We start from the raw sequence: 7,511 nt of genomic DNA, 5'->3' as shown, positions 1-7,511 counted from the left end.
TTTTTTTGTATCTTTATAGACACCCCTAGACCTAAGGGGACTTCCCTAAGAGGATATATTGAAGTATTAGTAAGGTTAGTGTTAGAGAAAGGAAAATTCTCCAGGTCCCATCTGCATCATTCCAATTCCCTCAGTATTTAAGAATCTAGGACCCTGTGCAGATCAGCAGCACAGCTACTCCCTGCCTCTGCAGAAACCACTGCCGCTTGCATTACTTTAGAACTTCAAGGGGGGGAAGTTATCTGAGGGATCCCATTTATGACCTTCCTGCTTCCCTCCTTTCTCTTTTGAGCTTTGACTCTTTCTTGTGAGGAACTATTTTACTTCTTTTTTGCTCCCATGAAACGGCATAAGGCAATTCTGTTTCACAGAAAGGAGACTTAATGCTTACATACAAATTCAAAGTCTGACAAACCCAATCGCTGCCAGACTCACATTTTAGTCAAAATGTTTTTCTGCGCAGTGGCTCTTTAGGCTATGTCTGTACACAATATTTAAACATCTTTTTCCTGTTCTTGTCTCTAGCTTTGAGATTATTTTTCCAATTCTGAAGCTTCTTTCCTAAGAGGCTATCTCTAGGCACGATTCCAGGGACCCTTATCCCCTGTTCTCGGGAGCTCCTATTGATTTTCAGAATCAAACTCTCCAGCCCACGTAAGGTTATAAGCGCAGATACGTCCTTATTTCAGCGCTGCCAGGTACAAGGCGGATCGCTCCTCCCAGCTTGCACACCAGAGAGTGGGATCTCGATACATTTGTAAGCCAAGCCCATATATATTCAGCAGTATTTCCCAAGACCCATTGACATATTCATACATACTGTCCCTCCCCCCAGTGCATGCACAGTAGCTTCCGTTGGATGAAGGCTCAACGTCTTCCTCCCCAGCTGGTGGTCGTCTGGTGGTCGTTCCTGGATGAAGTCAGACGTCTTCCTCGCCGTGTCCTTCTGACTTCTGTCCCAGTTCTGAGCTCTTCTCCCGCCCTGCGTGCCTCAGCAATTTCTTATTCTGTTTATCCTCCCTTTCCATTGTTTTCTCAGGGGCCCCTTTCTGCTGACTTGAGAAGGCTCCGTTTTGAGAATGTGCTTGGGCCAGCAAAAAGTTAAACTAAGCAATGTTATGGACCCCTTACATCTTGTATTCTTCAGCTTACTATCTAACTGTTGTGCTGGGCAGGAGACGGAGCCGGGACCACGATCCCAGCCGGGGAAAAGCAATGCTGTTTCAGAAACACCTTTTGCTGCTCCCCTCTCCCCTCCAGGTGCTTTTTGCAGGGTGCAGAAGAGCTTCCCCTAGGATGAGGACAGTCACCAAAAAAAAAGTAAAAGCACATATAATAAAAGAGGAACAGAAAAACATCACTAAATAAAAGGTAACGAGCATTACGGTAGCACGATTACATCTGTCTCCTGGATGAAAACGAATCCCCTTTGTCACGACCTTCCAAGCGTGTGCTTCTCTGCACAAGCAATGGAGGACACTTACCTCGGGTGCACCTCAGCTGCAGGCAGCCCGGCTCCGTAGAGTCGCGTAGAGCAGCAGATGCCGGGTGCCCTCAGCCCGGAGCTTCCCGCAGGACGGCCTCGGAGCACCGCTGCCAGCACGGCGCTGCCCGCATGGCTTCCAGCCGGGCTCTCGCTGATTCACAGGGTGCCCCTCTGAGTGCTGCTGGCTGCGGAGCTGTCAGCTCCACCGCACTCTTTTCCCACCTGGAGCGCCTGGGAAGAGCCCAACTCCCAGGCTGCTCCCCTGTTGCTCCCCTATGCTCGCTCATTATCACCACCGCGGGGGGTTCGTGTTTTATCATGCTAATTAAGCACAGGTGTCTCTAAAGCATCTTGGCTTCCTTCTGTTGGGACGTGGCACAACCTTGTGCTCAGCCATTTCCACTTTCTTGTCCTCGCGTTCCTTTACACTCCTCTCCCCCGTGAGGATGTCTTCACAAGAGATTGCACTCTGCCTGCCCTGCTCTCGAGGGCAGCATCTCCGTGCAGCTGGCTCACTTCCTCACTGAGCCCTGCCGATGGCAGTCCTGTCCAGCTTACACGTTTTAACCATGGAGCAAGTGAGGCTCTTACTGGTGGGACGGCTCACAGCTACTCCTGGCATGAAGAAAGCTGCCGAACCTCTTTCTTCTGAGCTGGAAAGAATTCCTTCTGGCCTACACTCCGGTGATAACCGTGTTCTTTCTTTTCTAAGAATTTCCTTCCCTAGTTCATCAATAGGTGCTCTTTTGAAGGCATCAGCATGGTTAACTTCTGTGCTTTACAAGCACTGCTATGATGTTCTCTGGAATGTTACTGCAGACTTTGCAGTCACATAGAGGGAATTTGATGTTTGTGGATGCTGATATTATTTAGTTTGTTTAGCAATAGGGATTAGTACATGACTTTAACAGCCAATATATTAGTTTACCAACAGGAATCCACTTTCCATTTCAGACTGAGTGGGTGAATAGCATTGTTTTTCCTCGATAATTTTGCACTGGGGACACAATAGAATACATTTATTTTCTGCCTCAATGATTTTGTCTCATGAGAAGTACTGGATTCGCAATAGAATACTTAGAATATCTTTTGCCTCAAAACGTGCAAGCAACAAAAGTATTGAGTTCCACATTTATTGTTTTTAAGAAGTGTCTCACTATGGGCTAATAAGCAATGGAAATCTTCCAAGCTGGGGAAAAGTGAATGAAATTGAGTCAAAGGCTTCAGTGATGAAGCTGATGGTGGAAAAAGGGGTAGAAGTAGGTGGGCACTGGACCACCCTGACTATCACTGAGCATGCCCAAAGGGACATCAGCACTTCTCTGTGCGACCTTGAAGAGCAGTGAACATGTATGCCAAAGTACTGCATAGGTCTGTCTTGTCGGTGTAAATGCAGAACCTGAACTCTGGGAGATGTGCATGGTGAGGAATAAAGGAATGCCTCTTTCTAACAGCACACTGGAGTTAGAGAGTTTTCCTCCCGGATTTCGGATGCCAATTTGGCGACCCAGATGGGACTGCGACTGAAATCTCGAAGGCCTGGAGGGGACTTGCATTCAGAGAGCATAATGAGTGATTCTCGGGGAGCTCCCCCAGCCCCAGCTCCTTTGGGACCAGCCTCAAGTTCCCTGGGAGACAGATTCCTTTTTCCTGCTTCTGGTGACGTGTGACAGCAGTCTGTATCACATACGGAGAGCAAGGGTAGGGGGATCCCTGAGAAGGCAGCACGCACATGAGCAGGGAGATGTCCCCAGTGCGCGGCGTGTCCCGTGTTTCCCAGCAGTAATACAGCGAAGGGGTGCCTGAGAACAGCCTCCCAAGGAGATGGGATTCTAGTTGCACAGGGTGCTTGAGAGATTCAAGACCCTCAGGGTTCTGCACCTTCTCAAAAGCACGCTTGGTTTATTGATAACTGTGTTGCATCATGGTTACCAGCACTGTGATTTTGTGTGTGAACATGGGTCCGTGGGCATCACTGTAAGGGCACCATGCCGTAGTGTTGTTCTCTCTCTGAGGTGTGTACATGGTGGATCTGCAGATTGTGTCAAGCTCTGCTTTGTAGCTGCAGCAATGTGTTGTTATGGTTTGTGAAGGCAGTTCGCACATTCCAGGCATTCCAGACGTGGCTGTGGAAAGTGTGGAAATTCAACAAGAGGAAACTTGTTGAAAATTGCAATAATGAGTGGATTGGAGAAGTGATTGAAGTTACAGTGGAAAGCTGGAGTCTGTGGAAAAACAACTTCAGGTGAAGCTCCCATCTTGCCGTGGAATTTTGCTTATGGCTCTCCCTGGGAGAATTCGATGTACAGCGGTGCCTTGAGGGAGCTGGCAGACTCAATTACCTCGCAGTTTGAGGAGGGACAATTTTGTATCTACCAGGGGCACTGAAGCCCTTAAGTGATCAAGATTGGGTGGAGAAATTAGAGGGAAAAATGAAATTCTAAAATGGGGCCTTCTATTGGCAGGAGAGGTGCCTGTAAGGTCAAAGGCAGTTGGTAATGATAAAAGTTTGGAGAGAGAAAAAAAAAAAAAGGGCTTGGGAAAGGCATAGACCAAGGAAGGCACAGGAGGGAACAGTGAGGAAATTGAGAGAGCAGAGAAAGGAGAAGAACAGAGACAGAAGATTATTGGCATTGGCCATAGCAGAGGGAACTAAAACGGGGGTTGTAAGGGAAAAAAAAAAGGATACAGAGGTGTAACAGCAATGCTGGAACCAATAGGAGAGAATATAAGGCCAGAATATAAGGCCAGGGATCTCAGTACTAAAACCTGATTGGTGTAGACAATATTAGAGGTTTGTGCACTGGCAATGGCATTGTCCCCCTCCCCCCACCCAAAAAAACAAAAAAATAAAACAAAACAAACAAAAAAACAAAAATGAAACCAGCAGCAACAATCCAGAAGATCAGGGCTGGATCACTCAAAGGCCATGGACACCACAGCAATAAATACGGAATGAAGGGGACCAGGGCTCAGACTCCAGCCAAACCCCTGGTTACAGCAAGGCTGGGAAGGAAGATGTAAAATTTATTGTAGATACAGGTGCAATATATTCAGCTACAAATACATGTGAAGGACACTGAAGGGATCAAACACCATGGATAACTGGAGCCATGGGGAAAGCAGAAATGCGTCCATTCTTCTAGGCATTGAAATTGGAAAACTGAATACATATCAATTTCTATACGTGCCTGATTGGCCGGTGCCACTAATGGAGAGACAAACCTCAAACAAACTGGAAACTCCAATCACATTTGGTAAAGGACATTTAAATGCACAATTCAGAAAATAAAAATATGGAGGCTCGAGTTCTTATGTTGCAGAGGAATGATTCCCTCCCGGTCAAACAGCAGCAGAGGGCTTGGAAAAGGCCATCATACTGTGGGTCAAAGCATCAGAGACATCTAGATGAGAGAAACAAGCTGAACCAGCAATGCTAATATCCAGCTGAAGCTGGGAGCAGCACCAGCAAGACAAAATGTCCTTTGGAGCTGCAGAGACTGCAGCCTGTGATAGAGAATTGAGTTTGCTAAACCCCTGGTGAGGACTCTGAAATCTGGAAGTCCTTCAGAGTCCTCAAGTTAGAAAGCGCCTCTTTAAATCTGTAGCTGCCTCAATCTTGCTTATGCAGGAGGCCAGAACTGACTTGGGAAATAAAAGATCTGAGTAAATCAAAAGGGAAGTTATTGGTTATATCTCCAAATAGCATCATGAAGTACCAAGCGTCCTGGTGGAACAAGACCACATGAAATTAAAGATACGGAAATGTTTGTGGATGGTAGCAGTTTTGTGTGAGATGGCTTAAGAAGGCCAGGTGGGCTGTAACAATCAGAGGTGAACTAACAGAGACTGGAACTCTGGCACTACCACCTCAGCAGAGGAAGCAAAACCCACAGCCTTGCTAAGAGCACTGGACTCAGCACAGGGAAAAGTGCCACTATTTGGACAGACCTACAATTTGCATTTGGGGTTGTGCATGTGCAGGTCTATCTGGAAATACCAGAGGCTGCTAACATCTCAGGAAACACCTGTAAAACATGGAGAAACAATAATAGAACTGCTAGAAAAGGGGCAGTTACCAAAAGAAAAAGCTACACAGTTCGGCAAAGCCCACCAATGAAATGACAACGATAGCAGTAAGGACAACAACCGTGCAGATAGAGCAGAAGGAATTCTCCTCCGAGAAATACCCCTGAGATATCAAGAATTGATTAATGAACTTTCAAAGTACAGACAGAAGGTGCGGGATGCTGGGCAGCTGCAAGCAGCCAAGCAGTGGTTCCCTGAGCAGTAACGAGGAAATAGCAGAGGACCATCATCCAACCACACGCTGGGATCAGATGCCATCATCAGCAACCAAAAGACACAAATTTAGTTGTGCGAACGGGAGAAATTGTGAAAAGCATGGTGAGCAGTTGTGAAGTAGGCCGGAAATATACTGCTCAGAATGCAAGATGACCACCTCCTGGAGTTACAAGGGAGGAGACAGCTCAGGACACCCCTGGCAGGTAGATTTCTCTGAGCCCCCGTGACAAGCCTGCTGCGGTACTTATTGTATTGGCTGATCCTTCTTCCAGATGGCCGGAGGCTTATCCCTGTTGCACCAGTGAAGCAAGGGAAGTAGGAAGGCTATGCTATAAGGAGTGATATCTAGATTTGGAATACCAATAAGGATATCATCAGATAGAGGTTCACATTTTGTAGCCGAAATTGTTCAAAGCATAGGAAAAATCATTGAGATAGCATGAGAATGATGTGCTCTGTATATGCTGCAGTCTCATGAAAAGAAGGAAAAAATGAATCAAACATTAAAACAAACAAACAAACAAACAACCGAATTAATAGAATCTGTTAAGAAACAGACTTGAGATGGCCTGAGGCCCTACCTCTCACCTTACCATATGTTATGGTAAAACCACTTTCTGAGGAGAGTATCAGTCCTTATGAAATGATGCATGGAAAACCATTTCAGGTATTGCAAGTAGTACTGATGTAAACTAATTAGGCCAAAGTACTGCATAGGTCTGTCTTGTCGGTGTAAATGCAGAACCTGAACTCTGGGAGGTGTGCATGGTGAGGAATAAAGGAATGCCTCTTTCTAACAGCACAATGGAGTTAGAGAGTTTTCTTCCCGGATTTTGGATGACGGCTGTGATGAAGAGGGGATCTGGAGGGGGCAGGCTCAGGGTGCCCTATGGATGGCCATGGTCACCATGCAGGTGGGACAGGGGCTGTGGCTGCTGTCTCCAGGGGACCCAACATCCTGTTGGCTGCTGCCAGTCCTTCTCCTCCTGCCCTAAGTCCTTGGGGACAAACCCTGCAGGACAAGACTTGTCCTCCCCAGTGATGCCCTCTGACATCCTCTGATGACCAGCGCTGCCCTCTGGTGACCAGTGTTGCCCTCAGATAACCAACGAAGACCCTGATGATCAATGATACCCTCTGATGATCAATAAATCCCTCAGCAAAGCTACACTCTGTGTGTCTGTGTCCTTCTTCTCATGCTCAGTAGGGACCGCTTGGATCTGTCCCTGCCTGGCAGTGGCCACCCCGAATTGCTGGGAGGGGTCCACAGCCCCATGCCATGCACACCATGTCCTACACCCCTGTGGGCTTCCCCACATCACCTCCAAAATCCTCATGGATGGAGCTCCTCATGCTGCCAAGCAGCCCCAGTACCCTCCCTCTGCTGTCTCCCAGCTCCTCCTTACAATTCCTCCCAAACCCTTCACCCTTTGCTCCATCTCTCCACGGCCACAGGGTGACTACATCACCCTCCTTTTATCCCCTCTCTTACTGCAGCCACTTGTCCTTCCTTTGAGTCTGCATCATTCCTCCTCCTTCACTGCCTCTACCCCCTTCCCCATCACCCGAAACAAGGTCTGCATATCTCCTCCCTCAAATATCCTGTGATCAGTGAAGCCCTCTGATGACCAGTGATACCCTCTCCCAATTAATGAAGCCTTCTGATGGTCAGTGAAAATCTCTGACAATCAGTGAAGCCCTCTGACAACCAAAAAAAAAA

At 47.4% G+C, this 7,511-nt stretch overlaps 1 long non-coding RNA gene across 1 annotated transcript; it reads right to left on the bottom strand.

The window, feature by feature from the left end:
• Positions 1 to 655: 655 nt before the first annotated feature.
• On the bottom strand, positions 656 to 4,163 carry LOC109367409. The gene is made up of 2 exons (XR_002114526.1): positions 1,485 to 4,163; positions 656 to 1,291 (listed from the first exon to the last, which is right to left on the bottom strand). It is a non-coding gene; the product is annotated as an uncharacterized LOC109367409 (long non-coding RNA).
• Between the last annotated feature and the right edge of the window lie 3,348 nt (positions 4,164 to 7,511).

The sequence above is a fragment of the Meleagris gallopavo genome, chromosome 4 (genome assembly GCF_000146605.3).
Source record: "Meleagris gallopavo isolate NT-WF06-2002-E0010 breed Aviagen turkey brand Nicholas breeding stock chromosome 4, Turkey_5.1, whole genome shotgun sequence".
NCBI classification, from domain to species: domain Eukaryota; kingdom Metazoa; phylum Chordata; class Aves; order Galliformes; family Phasianidae; genus Meleagris; species Meleagris gallopavo.
This window is presented reverse-complemented; position numbering and strand designations above follow the sequence as displayed.